Raw genomic sequence first — 17,785 nt, 5'->3', positions numbered from 1 at the left:
CTTTTCTCTCTCGTCACCATATTCCAAAATGTTTTCACTCTGGTTTTGTTATTACCATCCATAAATCCTTTCCCCCAGAGCACCTTTTTTTGTTGTGGCTAAGTCACCGTAGAGAGAGGGGCTGCGTTTGTGAGTGTGTGTGTGTGTGTGTGTGTGTGTGTGTGTGTGTGTGGAGGCTACCATACAGGGTCACAGGGAAAGGAGTCTGACTGTATGTCTGCAATACTGCAGTTGTCAGCAGACTGGTGAAGCAGAGTGGTTATGCATATACCCCAGCCAAGCAAGCTACACATAGAAACATACACACATACACACACACACACACACACAAACGCACATGTGTCTGCTATTAATTATGAGTCTTAGGAGGGACTGAAATGAATAAATAACACAGCCCCCACCCGTCCACATCTAGAAACCTCAAAGACAAATTAAATCCCCAAACCACAAAAAGTCCATGACATCAGCACTGGAATAGCCTCGGCTACTTCCTGAATTAAGTGTCATGGCAGATAGAGCACCGTCAGTGAAGTGGATGGTCCAAGTATGTGTGCATGCATGATGTAGATTTGTCAAGGTGGAAAAGCACAACCATGAAAACATACAGGAATATTTTCAATCATCATGGTCAAATAAATAGAGCAAAATGTGGGCTGTGAATGATTGATTATTGACAATAAGGGCATTGTGAAGCCTGGGGGAAAAAAAACATACAAATGAGTGTATCCTACCAAAAACAGCGTTCCCTGCACTCAAATGTCGCCTACACATTGCTATAAAAGTGTTACTCGCGCACTTCGGGCTCTGGTTATCATATGGATGCCCCTCACCGCGTCAGGTATAGCGCGTATCGCATCAATTGCGCACTTAGGAGACTCCTGTATTGAAAACACCGACACCGATTGGTAGCTGAAGAAACCTTCCCAGACGGTTGCAACTATTGTAGTGTATACCTTCATAATAATACGCATGATTTCATTGATAGCAACTCACGATTTGAGAATCATTAAAGTAAACATGACACAAGCACTCCAGTCAGATAATAACATTTGAACATTGCCACGTCAAATTAACGGAACATATAGGCTAGACAGTGAAACCGGTTACCTTCTTCTGCAGACTTCATCTCCGTAGCGAGAGAGTTGAGAAACTGCAATCCTCGTTCCTTTCCCAAAGCCGCTGGGAGGACTGGTCCAAAGTTGAATTTGGAGCTGAGTCTCAAACAGCTGATATCCTGCATTCAACTTGCGATTGGTCTACTTTTGTGGTGGTGACGGTTGACAATAATATCACAGGCAGTATCATATGAGAACTGCGAGAAAAAAACGATTTCAGGCTGTAGAAATGTGCATTAATCAAAACAAAAATAAACGCATTATTTGTCAATAAAAAAGTAAACTCGAATGCTGATTTGAGATTAATTCAAACACTTTCATCTACGTGACAGCACTCCAAGAGAAACTGAGATGGAAAAGAGAGTAGAGTATGCGAAAGGGTTATCTTCACAGCACTTCTCACACACTCGGGGTTGGTCTGATGGTTAGATGAGTTTTGCTGTCGTTTTGTTATGCTTTAGCCTAATTAAGATTTCCTGAGACTCCTGGTAGCTGTGACACAGGGCATGTCAGAAGGGGCTGGCTCCATCCCTTTTAAAGCTGGAAAACACCTCCTGTTCAGCGCGCCGCCCCTCTAGGAATGACGTTATCGCTGCCTACAAGCTCCTTTCTGGAAGACTGACGGTGCTTGATCAAGTCCGCCAAGAGATTCCATTGTTGTATACGTGGGAGGGAGTCGGGAGGTGTTTCGAAAATCCTCGACTATTTATTTGTGTCTTACATTGCTCACCTTTCAGGTCAGTTTGGGCAGTTTGAATGCAGATAGCCTAGTTCAGGAGTATTCAACCGGGGGTCCGAGGCCCCCTAGAGGTCCGCTGATGCACTGCAAGGGGTCCGCAAAAATATAAAAACAAAAGAAAATGGAACAAATCTTTTTTTTATTTCAATGTTGTTATGAATATTGCTAGCAACAACATAAATAATACATGTGTTATTACATACCTACAGTAGAAAATGTGATCATGTCTTCTTTCTAACTTTCTATATCTCAACTACTAATATTGAGGCTGCTGTTAAGCTTTCTTGACTTGGACATACATTTTTGCCAACATACTAACCTTTGTTTAACCAGCTAAACAGCTGCTCTTAGCGAAAATGTGTTCGGTGTGACCTTTCTAGCTAATTGGCTATGTTAGTTTACACTTCCTTTTCCAATTATAATTATAATGGGGCAGCAGGTTGCTTAGCGTTTAGAGCGATGGGCCAGTAACCAAAAGGTTGCTGGGTTAAATCCCTGAGCTGACAAGGTAAAACATGTTCCACCCCTGAACAAGGCAGTTAACCCACTGTTCCCTGGTAGGCTGTCATTGTAAATAAGATTTTTTTCTTTACTGACTTGCCTAGTTAAATAAAGGTTAAAAAAAACAATGTGGGGAGGTCAAAATAATGAAAAATGACCAACTCAACCTATTTATTTGAAAATGTTGATTACTTCTACATTCCATTATCATTTTCCTGATGATAAGACAAGACGTGAATTAAAACGAAACATTCTGGGCCTCCTGAGTGGCGCAGCGGTCTAAGGCATCACTACAGATACCGGTTCGATCCCGGGCTGTGTCGCAGCCGGCTGCGACCGGGAGATACATTAGGCAGCGCACAATTGGCCCAGCGTCGTCCGGGTTAGGGGAGGGTTTGGCCGACTGGGATGTCCTTGTCCCATCGCTCTATATCAACTCCTTGTGGTGGCAGCTGCATGCACGCTGACATTGGTGTGGCTGGCTTCCCGGGTTTGTCAAGAGGCAGTGCGGCTTGGCAGGGTCGTATTTCGGGGGGGACATGGCTCTCGGGGGACACATGAGTCCGTACGGGAGTTGCAGCGATGGGACAAGACTGTAAACTACCAATTGGATGTCATGAAAAGGGGTAAAAAGTACAATAAAAAAATTAATAGTAATACAAATAAATTCTAATGTATGATGGGGATCCCTGGGCAAGAAAAGGTTGCCGACCCCTGGCCTAGTTCATAAATAACTTGAACATCCATAGCCACAGTTACAAGTGTATGACCTCATTAGAATTGTATTATAACATAATAGCCAGGTGTATGCAAATAATATTGAGCAGGGTAATAATAGTGATAATATGCTCACCTCAAAATACCAAAATTAGGCTAGCCTAACCTACCATATACATTACAAAGCTCTTGAAATTGTACTCAACAGAAATATAAATGCAACGTGTACTGTATTTCTCTCAAATTGTATGCACACATTTGTTTACATCCCTGTTAGTGAGAATTTCTCCTTTGCCAAGGTAATCCATCCATCTGACAGGTGTGACATACCACAAAGCTGATTAAACTGCACGATCATTACACAGGTGCCCCTTGTGCTGGGGACAATAAAAGGTCACTCTGAAATGTGCACTTTTGTAACACAACACAAGGCCACAGATGTCTCAAGTTTTGAGGGAGCGTGCAATTGGCCTGCTGACTGCAGGAATGTCCACCAGAGCTGTTGCCAGAGAATTGAATGTTAATTTCGCTATCATATGCCACCTCCAATGTCGTTTTAGAGAATTTGGCAGTACACCCAACCAACCTCACAACCGCAGACCACGTGTAACCACGCCAGCTCAGGACCTCCACATCCGGCTTCTTCACCTGAGGGAATGTTGGAGACCAGCCACCCGGACAGCTGATGAAACTGTGGGTTTACACAACAGAAGAATTTCTGCACAAACTGTCAGAAACCGTCTCAGGCAAGCTCATCTGCTTGCTCGTCGTCCTCACCAGGGTCTTGACCTGACTGCAGTTAGGTGTTGTAACCGACCCCAGTGGGCAAATGCTCAACTTCGATGGTTACTGGCACACTGGAGAAGTGTGCTCTTCATGGATGAATCTGGTTTTCAACTGTACCGGACAGATGTCATAATGTGGGCGAGCGGTTTGCTGATGTCAATGTTGTGAACAGAGTGCCCCATGGTTGCGGTGAGGTTCTGGTATGGGTAGGCATAAGCTACGAATTTCAATGCACAGAGATACCATGAAGCTGAAAATGTTCCACGGCCTGCATACTCACCAGACATGTCACCTATTGAACATGTTTGCGATGCTCTGGATCGACATGTATGACAGCCACCCAAGTTCCTCAAAAATGGTCAAAGACTCCAGTAACCCAAGTCATAGACTGTTCGCTCTGCTACCGCATTACAAGAGGTACCGGAGCTCCAAGTCTAGGTCCAAAAGGCTCCTTAACAGCTTCTACCCCCAAACTTTATGACTGCTAAACAATTAATCACATGGCCACCCGGACTATTTACATTGCCCCCCCTTTGTTTTTAAACTGCTGCTACTCGCTGTTTATTATCTATGCATAGTCACTATACCCCTACCTACCTCGACTAACCTGTACCCCACACATTGACTCTTTATTGTTGTCATTTTATTGTGTTACTTTTTATTCAATGTTTTACTTTAGTTCATTTAGTGAATATTTGTACTTTTTAAATGTATTTATTTATTTATTGAACATCCGAAACATACAATATACTTGCAGTGAAGCTGCTCAACAACTACATCATACCAGTCATCTAATAACTACATCACACCAGTCATCCAACAACTACACCACACCAGTCATCCAACAACTACATCATACCAGTCATCTAATAACTACATCACACCAGTCATCCAACAGACTCCCATTCAGAGCGACACACAGAAGCATCCAGGGTCAACGCCCTGCTCAAGGGCATGTTGACAAATCTACCACCAGTCTAAAAAACGTGAACCCGAACCTTCCAAGACCCCCCCCCCCCCACACACACACACACAGTTCCCCAATAGCTGTCCTTCAACCATTCGAGACCCATGCCACAGCCCCTCCTCCCCAAGAATAAAAATAAAAATACAATTAACCCCCCCCCCTCAAAAACCCCTAATGCACCAACAACCAAAAGAATGAACTTAAAAGAGAAAGACTGATGAAAACAGCAAACAACAATGCAAAAAAATTAATACAACAAAATAATACATTTAAAACAAAGGACATCAAGGACAACTGAAGTCATAACAGCAATGCCAATCAATGTTGTAGCCAATCATTTAGCCGAAAATGTAAAGTATTTACCACGATTTGCCTCATTATTGAAGAGAGTTTTCTGTCCGGTTCCTGGTCAGAGGTTGACAGTCAAACAGTGGTGCATTCTGGAGCGCAAGGTTTATCCTGTTTTGCGAGTAAGAGTGCAAAGGTTACTAATTCCCAGGGGTTAACATGTCTGTATCCCTGAGCTATGTGTGTTTAAATCATGATTCGATCACTTCTGTTGACATTCAACATGTGTTACTTGGATGTGTTTAAACCTAGCGGTAGCCTATGTTCCATGGGTACTTTACATAGACTACCGCTTGCCTATTAGCAACACTTCATACAGGCAAAAGAAGAAAAAAAAAGACTTTACACACATTCAGGTAACACATGATAAATATCAACAAGTCATCGTGACGTCTTCAAGTTCGTCACCCCTCACCCCTCACCCCATCCGTCCGTCGGTTGGTTGCGCCTGTTGGTCTGCCCTGTACAGCGTTACCTAGTTTAAATATCAACAGTACTGGCACAGCAGCACGACATTTGATTAACACCTGATACCACTTGATTTGCACCACCATCAATATTCGGTCTGGCTGCCCGATATGCACAGAAGAGAGAGGCAGTAAGCGAAGACATAGAGAGGAGCAGCTGCATCAGCACCCCCCCCCACACTCCATCCCTTTTTCAGTCAGGAGTTGCTCATGTAGCAACACAGGTGGTCTAGACTCTAGCTAACCACCATATATATATATATATATATATATATATATATATATATATATATATATATATATATATATATATATATATATATATATATATAGAAAACTATCTACACAAGCCACTAGCCAGGCATATATCAAGAGTTAGAAGATTATTACTAATATACTATAAAGCTATTATTTAAGAATGTAAGAGCATTTAAGATAAATCACAATCAGAACATTTTTGGAGCTAGCTAACTAGCAGACGTACATCAATCAACATCAGTGATCAGCTGACAGCCCACCCTCTTTTCTGGTGTCATGTGTTTAGGAGGCACTCCAACTAGCGTGCTTACAATATGTGATGAATGCATTGTTGCATAAATATATCGGCCTATGCTAAAACATTGAGAGAGAAAAAATGGCTACAGAGGCCATTTGTATGTTATGAATTTCGAGATACAAATTATGTGAAAGGTCTTTTCCCCCTGAAAGGTCTGTGCATGGCCCTGTGTAACTCCATTTATTGAGATCAGGGGCCAGGGCTGGGTCATCTTACCTTGCAAGGGCCATTGGGAGACTTTCATTCATGCCAAGCAACAAAAAAAGTCATTACGTTTTTAACCAAGGTCTTTGATTAGTAGAACATAGTATGCTGCTGCATGGCTAAAACAAAAGCCTGCACCTACACCAGGCACTGTAACATGATATTGCCCACATGGTAGGACCTGTAATGAAATCAATCAATCAATCAATCAATCAAATGTATTTATAAAGCCCTTCTTACATCAGCTGATGTCACAAAGTACTGTACAGAAACCCAGCCTAAAACCCCAAACAGCAAGCAATGGAGAAGCACGGTGGCTTGGAAAAAACTCCCTAGAAAGGCCAGAACCTAGGAAGAAACCTAGAGAGGAACCAGGCTATGAGGGGTGGCCAGTCCTCTTCTGGCTGTGCCCGGGTGGAGATTATAACAGAACATGGCCAAGATGTTCAAATGTTCATAGATGACCAGCAGCGTCAAATAATAATAATCACAGTGGTTGTAGAGGGGGCAACAGGTCAGCACCTCAGGAGCAAATGTCAGTTGGCTTTTCATAGCCGATCATTCAGAGTATCTCTACCGCTCCTGCTGTCTCTAGAGAGTTGAAAACAGCAGGTCTGGGACAGGTAGCATGTCCGGTGAACAGGTCAGGGTTCCATTGCCGCAGGCAGAACAGTTGAAACTGGGGCAGCAGCACGGCCAGGTGGACTGGGGACAGCAAGGAGTCATCAGGCCAGGTAGTCCTGAGGCATGTTCCTAGGTCTCAGGTTCTCCGAGAGAGAGAAGAAAAGAAAGAGAAAAAGAAATAGAGAGAGAGAGAAAGGGAGAGAGAATTAGAGAGAGCATACTTAAATTCACACAGGACACCGGATAAGACAGGAGAAATATAAGAACAAGGCAGTTAACCCACTGTTCCTAGGACGTCATTGAAAATAAGATTTTGTTCTCCCCCATTTCAATCATAAAACCTGTCCATAATAAAAGGATTGGCAGGACACCCTGTGCTCTTCTCTCCCTGGCTCCCCATGTTTGCACTCCTACTGAAGGAGATCAGAAATATTGCTATCGGTGCTACTACTCCCAGGACTCCATAATTAGTGACAGTTTGAATAATCTACAGAGTAATTCATCTTGAACCGGAGCCAGTCCTGAAAAACCCTGGATTCCCCCTTAAACCTGAAAAACTAACTGGCAAGTTAAGCAAAGAGGATCATCACACATAATCACCAGCAGACATCCCCACCAGACATCCCGAGCCTTGTGGGACGGGCGGTGTAGGGTTGGGGCAGCGTAAGCACTCTGCTAGAGGGGAAAGTATATGCAGTGTTTTCTTTGCCTACAGTGGATTTCTGGTTTCGACTGTGGCTTGGCTGTTTCTCTTTCTCGGAGCTTCTGGGTGAAAAGCCACATCACATACTTTAGAAGATAAATGATGGTATTAACCATTGGTAGGGAAAAAAGGAGCTGTAGACAATTGTGGAAAAGCTCAATGACGGGGGTCCGTTACCGCTTGTTTACAACTGCAGTCACACCAGGAATCATTGCTCCCTGGCAAGTGGAATTGATTGTAATTGTAACATCGGTGTCTGACACCAGCTGAATCAGAGGAGAGAAAGGCCATGACACCTATTGATGCCCCAACAGTTTGTTTCCCAGCCTGTATTTATTCCTGTATATCATTCTCATCTCAAAGTGTCATTAAAATAATTAATAATTGTGTTTTTACATAGTTTTAATGATACACTTCCTGGGAAGACGTCATAATTTATAACGCTTCTACATCTGGCCCAATGGCATCCCACACACACACACACGCACACACACACACACACACACACACACACACACACACACACACACACACACACACACACACACACACACACACATAGCACAGCGCAGCAAAGAGCAACCACATGGAATGTCTTGCGCTGAGATTTACGAGCAGTCTGCTCCTCGCTTGTGTTTTCATGCAAAATGATTATTGCGCTGTCTTGTAAACAGACATTCACTCCCTCAACATTTACGCATTGAAGACTGCTGCGGTTGGTTTTTACTGGTACTCTTCCTATGGTCATTTCTGGACGCAAGCTTAACGGTTCAAGTGCACACTGGTGAATAGCGGCCAGTTGATCTTGGCTAAAGACTTCTGAAGTGTGTCTGAGTGAGTCTGTCTGTTGGAGGGTTTTAGATGTTCAGATGTTTCGTGCTACATGTGTGTACGTACGCAGCACTAAACATCTGAACCTCTAAAACTCTCCAAGAGACAGACTCACTCAAACACACCCCAACAGACAATATCAACTGGCCGCAAATTGAAACATTGGTGTCTGACACCAGCTGAATCAGAGGAGAGAAAGGCCATGACATCTATTGATGCCAGTTTGTGCTCTTCAGCCCCTCTTGTCTCTAATCAAATCTAAAAGACATGCTAAGCATTCATACTTTACTGGGGTCCATCCAGTTGATGAAAGATGGAAATGCAATGGCATTCACTTGAGAATAACAGAATAATCATGTTTTGTATTGCTGTGTTACCATTTTATTATGCACTTTCTAAGTAAATACTTGGTCATTTATGTGCCATAAGATAAATTGGTACAAACCATTTTACTAGATGCTGGCTGGTACCTCCTACAATAATGGTCACACTCACTTGTGCAGTGGAGACTGGATTGTGACTGAGAGAGCACACTCCAAAACAGAGTAAACAAATGTGATAAACAACTGTCCTGAGAGGTGTATTAAACACTCAAATTAAAGATAGTCTGGGGAGATTGAGCTATGGATTTGTGTTTAACATCATTTTTGAATGATAACCACATCTCTATACCCCATACATACAACTATCTGTAAAAGCAGTCAAGCAGTGAATTTCAAATACAGAGTTAACCATAAAGGCCAGGAAGGTTTTCCAATTCCTCGCAATATTTGTAGATGGGTAAAACAATAAAATAATTGACCATGCTTATCCCTTTGAGCATGGTGAAGTTATTAACTACACTTTGGGTGATGTATCAATAAATCCAGTCACGAACTCAGTTGCTGGAGAGGAAGGAAACCGCTCAAGGATTTCACCATGAGGCCAATGGTGACTTTAAAACATTTACAGCGTTTAATGACTGTGATAGGAGAAAACTTAGGATGGATCAACAACATTGTTGCTATTCCACAATACTAACATAAATGACAGAGTGAAAAGAAGGAAGCCTGTACAGAATAACACTATTCCAAAGCATGCATCCTGTTTGCAATAAGGCACTAAAGTAAAACTGCAGAAAATGTGACAAAGAAATTAACTTCATGTCCTGAATACAAAGCATTATATTTTGGGCAAATCCAACACAACACATCACTGAGTACCACTCTTCAGATTTTCAAGCATGGTGGTGGCTGCATCATGTTATTGGGTATTTTGCCATCGGCAAGGATCAGGGAGTTTTTTAAAGGATAAACAGAAACTGAATAGAGCTAAGCACAGGCAAAATCCTAGAGGAAAACCTGGTTCAGTCTGCTTTCCAACAGACACTGGGAGGCAAATTCACCTTCCAGCAGGATAATAACATAAAACACAAGGTAAAATATATGCTGGAGCTGCTTACCAAGATGACATTGAATATTCCTGAGTGGCCTAGTTACAATTTGGACATAAATTGGCTTGAAAATCTATGGGAGGACTTGAAAATGGCTATCTAGCAATGATCAACAACCAACTTAATAGAGCTAGAATAATTTTTAAATAATAATGTGCAAATATTGTACAATCCAGGTGTGCAAAGCTCTTAGACACTTAACCAGAAAAACTCACAGCTGTAATCACTACCAACAGTGATTCTAACATGTATTGACTAGGGGTGTGAATACTTATATAAATGAGATATTTCTGTATTTCATTTTCAATACATTAAAAAAATTAGATAAAATGTTTTCACTTTGTCATTATTGGGTATTGTGTGTAGATGAGTGAAAAATATATATATTTAAACCATTTTTAATTAAGGTTTTAACAACAAAATGTGGAATAAGTCAAGTGGTATGAATATGAAGGCACTGTACATGGCAGTTGTAGGAACTCAACATAACTCTACATACATTTTATCACCTCAAATAAGCAAAGACTTATTTCAGTCCGTAACATCAATAAACTTATTCTACAGTAGCTGTAGATGTCAATATATATTTGAGTAGTGTGTAGACCTATTTTGCAAAAATGTGTATTGCTGATAGTTTGTGGAAAGGACAGGATGATCAATTCCACAAGCATCACATGGTTCTGTCTTGTGACACTTGTTATTTAGGCTACCGTTGTAACAACGGGAAGACCCCTTTTTGTCTCACTTCCTTATGTCCTCTCCGAGGGTATCTAGCAGAGTGGCTCGGGAAGACAGTAGAATTCTGTTGTTGATACAGAAAACAAGGTGTGAATGATTGTGGTTAGTTCCGTCGCTGTTAATGTTGCCTGCAGCGCCTACTCATTGACAACCCAGGGCCTGTAGCTACAAACCTCACACTCTTTCTCCTCTGTTACTATTTATGGAGCTGCAAAATTCACTGTCTTACAGCTCACAATGAAGAACTGCTGTAAGCTATCTTAGGCATGTCTGGACATAACAGTATGTTTAGCAACAGACTTTTCCCCCCTTTTTCTAAGATTCCTCATTTGGGTATGAAGTGAAGTGCTGTGTTTGGCTGGTTTGTACACTCAGAGAATAGGATGGTCATTATCACACAGCCATTGACTAAAATGTAATCTATAGACCTGTCAGAAATAGGACCAGGTTACTGTGCTGGTGTGTTGGCAAGGCGATGGAACGACTTGATTCATAAGAATTTGCATACTATTCTCAAATCCTGTTTAAGAGATCAGTCCTTATACAAACTGTCATTTGTTGAAGGTATTTATGGTTTATGCTGCAATTAGATTATTGTTAGCTAGATTAACTATAACGTCGCTAATAATATGCTAAAAGTAAGCTAGCTTTCTGCTAACTTTAACAACATTCTAAAATTAGCTACATTATCCATACTGGCAAAGTTTGACATTGTAAAAATGGATTTGCTTTATCATCTATTTAGTTGAAATGATGAAAGGTAAGTGATTAAACGGGTCAACTCCTAAAATTGGGTCAACAAAATCTGTCCAATTCATAATTCAGACTTCAAGGGTCGTTCAAGTGACGATTTCCTCGTATGACCTCCTTTGTGGCTCAGTTGGTAGATAATGGTGCTTGCAATGCTCGGGTTGTGTGTTTGATTCCCACTGGGGACTACTATGCAAAAGTAAAAATGTTTATGCACTCCCTACTGTAAGTCACTCTGGATAAGATTTTCTTCTAAATTAAAATGGTTTATTCACATTTCTGACAGGACCTGAAGACAGCATTAGTGTACAGAATTTGCATTGTCAACAATACAACATACTGTATTTTTGAACTTTAGTCTGTAACACGTCTGTATCACCAGATGTGAAGTAAGTTAGATTCTGTTGTATTGTACCATCTTGATCTTTCGTGACTGGGACAGTCTGTTGTGTTGTAAAATATACTGTGGATAACCAAAGCAACATGTATGCATGTGTGTTTTATCCAAACCTGTAGCCAATAACATGCTATGTCAAATCATATAGACCCAATTTTCCAACAGGAGATTTAACATGGAGAATCATTTGGCGAGCCGGACGAGAAAGACCATAATGTCAGTTTCAGACAAGATGATATTATATAAATACACGTTTTGCCTCAAAAAATGTGTATTAGTTTAGTTTCGTTGCAAATCCAGTAATGATATGGGATTATGAGCGTGGATGGTTTCATTTTCCTTGGGCTATGACTGTCACATCAGGCTCTATTACGATGATTTAAACCCAGGGACATATGCCAAGGCCATTTTTATGACGGGGTTGTCCAGGCTTTCTGAAGTGCATTTAAATGCCTTTATAGAGTCTAGTGCAGTGAGAGCCCTGGCTATGCCGATGTAAAGGGTCACTCACAAATTCAGGTTCAATCTCCGAATCCTGAAGCGGCGCGTGTAGGTCACTCATTGAATCAAGCTGCTCTCTCTCCTTTGACATGGGGGTTGACTAGTTGTCACATACAGCCAGGTTTTCATGGCTACTTTCGAACCATAGTTTCCATTAAGTGGACAACAGGTGAGGAGATGTGAAAAACACTGCACTGTACTTAGCCTACATCACAGCATTGTCAGAATGATCGAGCAGTTCTGGCTCAATGCTGAATGCAGAGACATTGCATATCTCTGTTTTTCTATTGTTCCAGATTTTGTTTAGTTGAACATACCACTGCGATGAAGGAAACGTCATGAAGAGTGCCTTGGTACTCTTTTGTTTTTCGGTGACCAATAACCCCACAAAGAGCACCTTCAATTAGATTGTTGATGATCTACTACTGTATCCTTCTGGCGCTTTCCCTCCTTCTTCTTTTTTTCCCCCACTTGATATATTGTATTTTTTCTCTGTAGGTTGTTCTTGCTGGTCAAAATATAGGGCACCCTCTGCTGAGTTTGTTGCATTTGCCTCCACTTCCAAAATATGTGACTGTCTGAATAGTTTATGATCCGTTCAGGTCATAAATTCATGCTCTACGCGGTATGTTATGTTTATGTTTTCATCTCTGCTTCCCTTGTTGAATGAATGAGTAGTGAGTACCATCCTGCTCAGGTAGAGTAGGGCACTTGTACAGAGACAAGCCTAAACAGGACCTTATCCTGCTCTCTATTGTACAGGGAACTTCACTTCATCTATGTAGTTAGATTAGATGGAGCGATATGTTTCCGAATCTGAATTTCACACATAGTTTGGAGTACAGAACAATGACTATGAACCAGAATATGGTGTACACTGAGCTATTTCTGTTGTGTGTGTTGTACTTTGTTTACAAGGAGACTGGGACCAATGTGTGCACATGTGACTGTGATTCCATGACCTGTCCTTTGCTGACCCTTGTGACTTGCAGTAGAAATAGTAAAAATACCCTTGCCATGGCTGGTGTTGTAGTAGTAAGTCATATTCTTGTTAACCCTCTAAGAGCTTGTCACACTATCGTGCCTAACCAATTTGTGCTGGCTTGGATATTTTCTTTCCACAACTTAATTCCACATTCTCTATTTCAGTATGGATCAGTACAGCTTGGCTCCTCTTGGCTCAGTGAAAAGGGTATATCTGGTCAGGTTGTATAGGAGCAGAACTTGGCACTATGAAGTGGTCTCTAAAACATAGGGTAGATATTTGTGCGTGGAGGATGAGAATACAAGGCTGCCCTCTGTTTTCCTGTTTCTAGTCAAGGCTTTCTCTTTCTCGCAGGCCCTGGGACGGAATCCCTCGTCTGCTTCCTGCTGTTTGAGAGGGTTGATGGGAAACCGTGGCAGCTGTCCAGATTGGAGTGTGTTTTCTGAAGTCACGTGGGGGCTGTGGGGTTAGCGGGTCAGGTGTGTGTGTGTGAGGGGAGTTTGATTATGGGAATTTTTGATTGTGTTTCATTTTTTTGGGTACAGAAAAAGAGGAATACACCCGATATACATTCTTGATGTTGTCAGAAGAGGATAGGATAAATAATTGTCTAATAGTAATGGGTGTCTCTCGTGTTAACCAAAGTCATTTAGCTACTGCTCTTTTACTAAGAGGACAAAATGACCAAAATATGCTCCAGACCCTGTTAGAAATATAGCGTTGTGATTCACACTATATTTATAGACAGCCCTTTGTTTGATTCACTTCTATCTGGTTTTGATATGACATGAGCCAGTATCACATGAGGAATTTACTGTATGATCCTCAAAGGTTCAACAGCCTTAGAGAGACTATACAAACCCTGTAGGCAGCAGGTAACCCAAAGGTTAAGCGCATTGGGCCAGTAACTGAAAGGTTGCTGGTTCAAATCCCTGAGACAACTAGGTGAAAAATCTTTGAGCAAGGCACTTAACCCCCAATTGCTGCTTGCATAAGAGTTTCTGCTAAATTATGTAAATACATGCCTTTGGCGAGGACCATTGGACCACAGTGTAAGATTTATTTATGCACAGTACAACAGATGTGTGCACACACATGATTGGCCCATTAGGCTTACACACAGTACTTGTACTGTTGGAGTGTCCTTTCTTGCCATTAAATAACAAGAGGATTTCAATTTCACTTTAGATTGTAATTACAAATGACTTGATTTATCAGAGCACATATCCCCCCAGAACTGAACTTATTTTACCTTAGCTCCACTTGTAGATAGTAAGCGAGGTACAGTACAATGGAAGAGACACACACACATACCCACGAGCGCACAGTGTGAGTGTGAGAACATCTCTGCATCAGGATAAACTTATCATCAAGACATTGTGACTCAGAGGGCATGCGTTCTATTTAGTCAATCTCACAAACACATATATGCACGCAGGCACGGACACACAGATACAGACACTGACACTGACACTGACACACTCACACACACACACACACACACACACACACACACACACACACACACACACACACACACACACACACACACACACACACACACACACACACACACACACACACACACACACACACACACACACACACACACACACACACACACACACACAGCTGTGGTGGTGGTGTAGTATAAAACAAATTGGGCTCTTATTTCCATTCAGTCATTTCTACATGATAGGCTTACAGTACAGATGTAGGATCTTAATTTGAGGCAGTTTGCTACAGCAGAAAAATAATCCTGTAGCAACAGGAGATGTTAATTATTATGTGTTAATACGTTTTTCGTAAGGAAAAAACAATTCTGAAATTTCCAAGTGGAAATGGAAGCCTTTATAAACCTCAAATATACTACAAGGTCTTCTGCAACAGGGTGATCAAATTAATATCCTACATCCGTAGATCAGCTTACCAAATCAAAGGACAACAATTATTGTCTGCTGAAAGATATCCCTCCATTGGGAATATAGGTCAAATCTTTGTGAATACATTTGAAGTTATATCCACCTTGCAGCCAAAAGCTATGGTGTGTTTTTCCCTTTTTGAGAGCAGTGCTCTTAAGCCCAGACAATGATCCCAATCAAGTAGAATACCACTGATGCTGCAGTTTGCTCCCTCTACACTGAAACCAAATAGTATAATGGTATAATGAGTGGCCTTCCTCCATGGAAAACATTGGAAAATCCTACCACTACTACTGCAGATAACTTAGTATGTCTCTCTTGGTCTATCCCAGTGAGCTGGTACCAAAACATTCAACATTTGTATTGGATAATGAATATTTCACATTAAATATGAAACTAAGTTGTCGTTTTAAGAACTAGCATTCAATTAAAAACAGTACACACACTGTTATATTGTCATGTTAAATCTTTGTTTTGGCAGATCTATTGACCGATGCTACTGTTGGATTTGCATGAGTTTTAGTCTAACCTTTATAGCCTTGAATACACAATCAGAGTAAACAATGTCGTTTGACAACAAAAAAACACTCAGACAAACAGATGACTGAATTGGGATGCCCTGGGAAGACTTGTGGTGAGTCTAGGACAAGTTTCAGTACAGAGAGAAAACAGGACACGTTGTATATCGCCTCCTCTCGTCCCCTTTCCTCTCCTTGTCCTCTCCTCTTTCCAGGATTAGCCCAGACGGACTGACCTTCAGTAGCTAAGCAGAGAGGAACTGTGCATCCGGCTCAGGGCGGGTTTATTGACAGACATGCAGGAGATGTGTGTTTAAGCAATGGCAACTCAGTCCTCTACAAACAAAAGGCATCCTAATGTTTCTTCATGAGACATGGCTGGATTTGAATTGATTATGGAAAAGATAACTTTCCTTTCGGGAACTTTACAGTAACACTTCAAGTGAATGACAGTGTCTTGTTTGATTTGCTGTGTAGACTCTACAGCGTAAAAGTGTTGATACGGCCTCCTTTCTAGGGTAAAGCATTGCTAAACACTTGCTCTCTGAATGAGGTTGTAGACGTTTGACGCAGAACGCTTTTTCCCGAGGTTAAATTCAGAAGCGCAACTTTCACTGGGGACAGGGGAGACACCCCCTCCCACATTCTGAAATTGCATTTTTGTCTCCCCCAGTATTATCATACTGCCTTGTGATAAAAAAAAATGCAAATATGTGCTTTAGGACTATGTAGACTGAAGTTCTGTTTGAAGTGAATGAACTTGCTAGCTAGTATCTGCAGTACCAGTTCAACTGTAGGCTCTAGCTATTTGTCAGGTAGCAGTATCTAACAGCTATTGTGTGCATGCAAATGTTTTGTAGTCGTTGTTTTGTCGCGTTTCAACAGAAGTAAATGAACTTGGCTCCATTTTGCCAGTTGATGTACCATTAGAGCTAGCCAAAAGTTGGCTAACGTTAGATATCATTTTTGCCCCAATCACAGTCAGTATAGCAATGTAACGTTATTGATCTGTCAGTTTCCCTAACTAATTCCCTGCTTTTTACACTGAAACGGTATAAACAGCTCTACAGGTTCACTGTCATGGTGCACAGTCAGTACACAACAATATACTCATCCTGTCTTTGCAGGATCAGATGGTGACAGGTGTCCCAGCAGGCATCAGACAGACAGTGAAGACCAGTCTATGGAGCACAGGTGAATTTTGCAGCATGTTATAACAATCAGTGAATTGATACAAAGTTCCATCTTGAGTTGATATGCATTCTACAATCTGGGATCTGGGAATAATGGTAATTTCAATTATTGAACCATTAATTATATTATTGGATAATATAATGTATACATGTACACTAAGATAGTTATTTGTCATTATTTGTAATTTGTCATCTAAGCAGGATCATAGGTCTCAGCGGGTCAGGCAACCAGGAAAGACCAGTCTGACTGTGCTGCGGTGAACTTCTCCAGATGCAGAAGCTTCAAAGTTTGAAGCCAGAAGCTTCAAAGATTGAAATTATTACTGGGGGCAGTATTGAGTAGCTTGGATGAATAAGGTGCCCAGAGGTGCCCAGAGTAAACTGCCTGCTCCTCAGTCCCAGTTGCTAATACATGCATATTATTAGTATATTTGGATAGAAAACACTCTGAGGTTTCTAAAACGGTTTGAATGATGTCTGTGAGTATAACAGAACTCATATGGCAGGCAAAAACCTGAGAAAAAATTCAAACAGGAAGTGGGAAATCTGAGGCTTATAGTTTTTCAAATCAGCCCCTATTGAAGATACAGAGTGATATTGGTCATCTTGCACTACCTAAAGCTTCCACTTGATGTAAACAGTCTCTGGAACCTTGTTTGATGCTTCTACTGTGAGGTGGGGCCGAATGAGAGGGGAATGAGCTGACCATGCGCGGTCATGTGAAAGTTAGCTTGCTTTCCATTGCATTTCTACAGACAAAGGAATTCTCTGGTTGGAACATTATTGAAGAT

This window comes from Oncorhynchus nerka, linkage group LG14 (genome assembly GCF_034236695.1).
Source record: "Oncorhynchus nerka isolate Pitt River linkage group LG14, Oner_Uvic_2.0, whole genome shotgun sequence".
NCBI lineage: Eukaryota > Metazoa > Chordata > Actinopteri > Salmoniformes > Salmonidae > Oncorhynchus > Oncorhynchus nerka.
The sequence above is the reverse complement of the archived record's forward strand: the minus strand, read 5'-3'. Positions refer to the sequence as shown.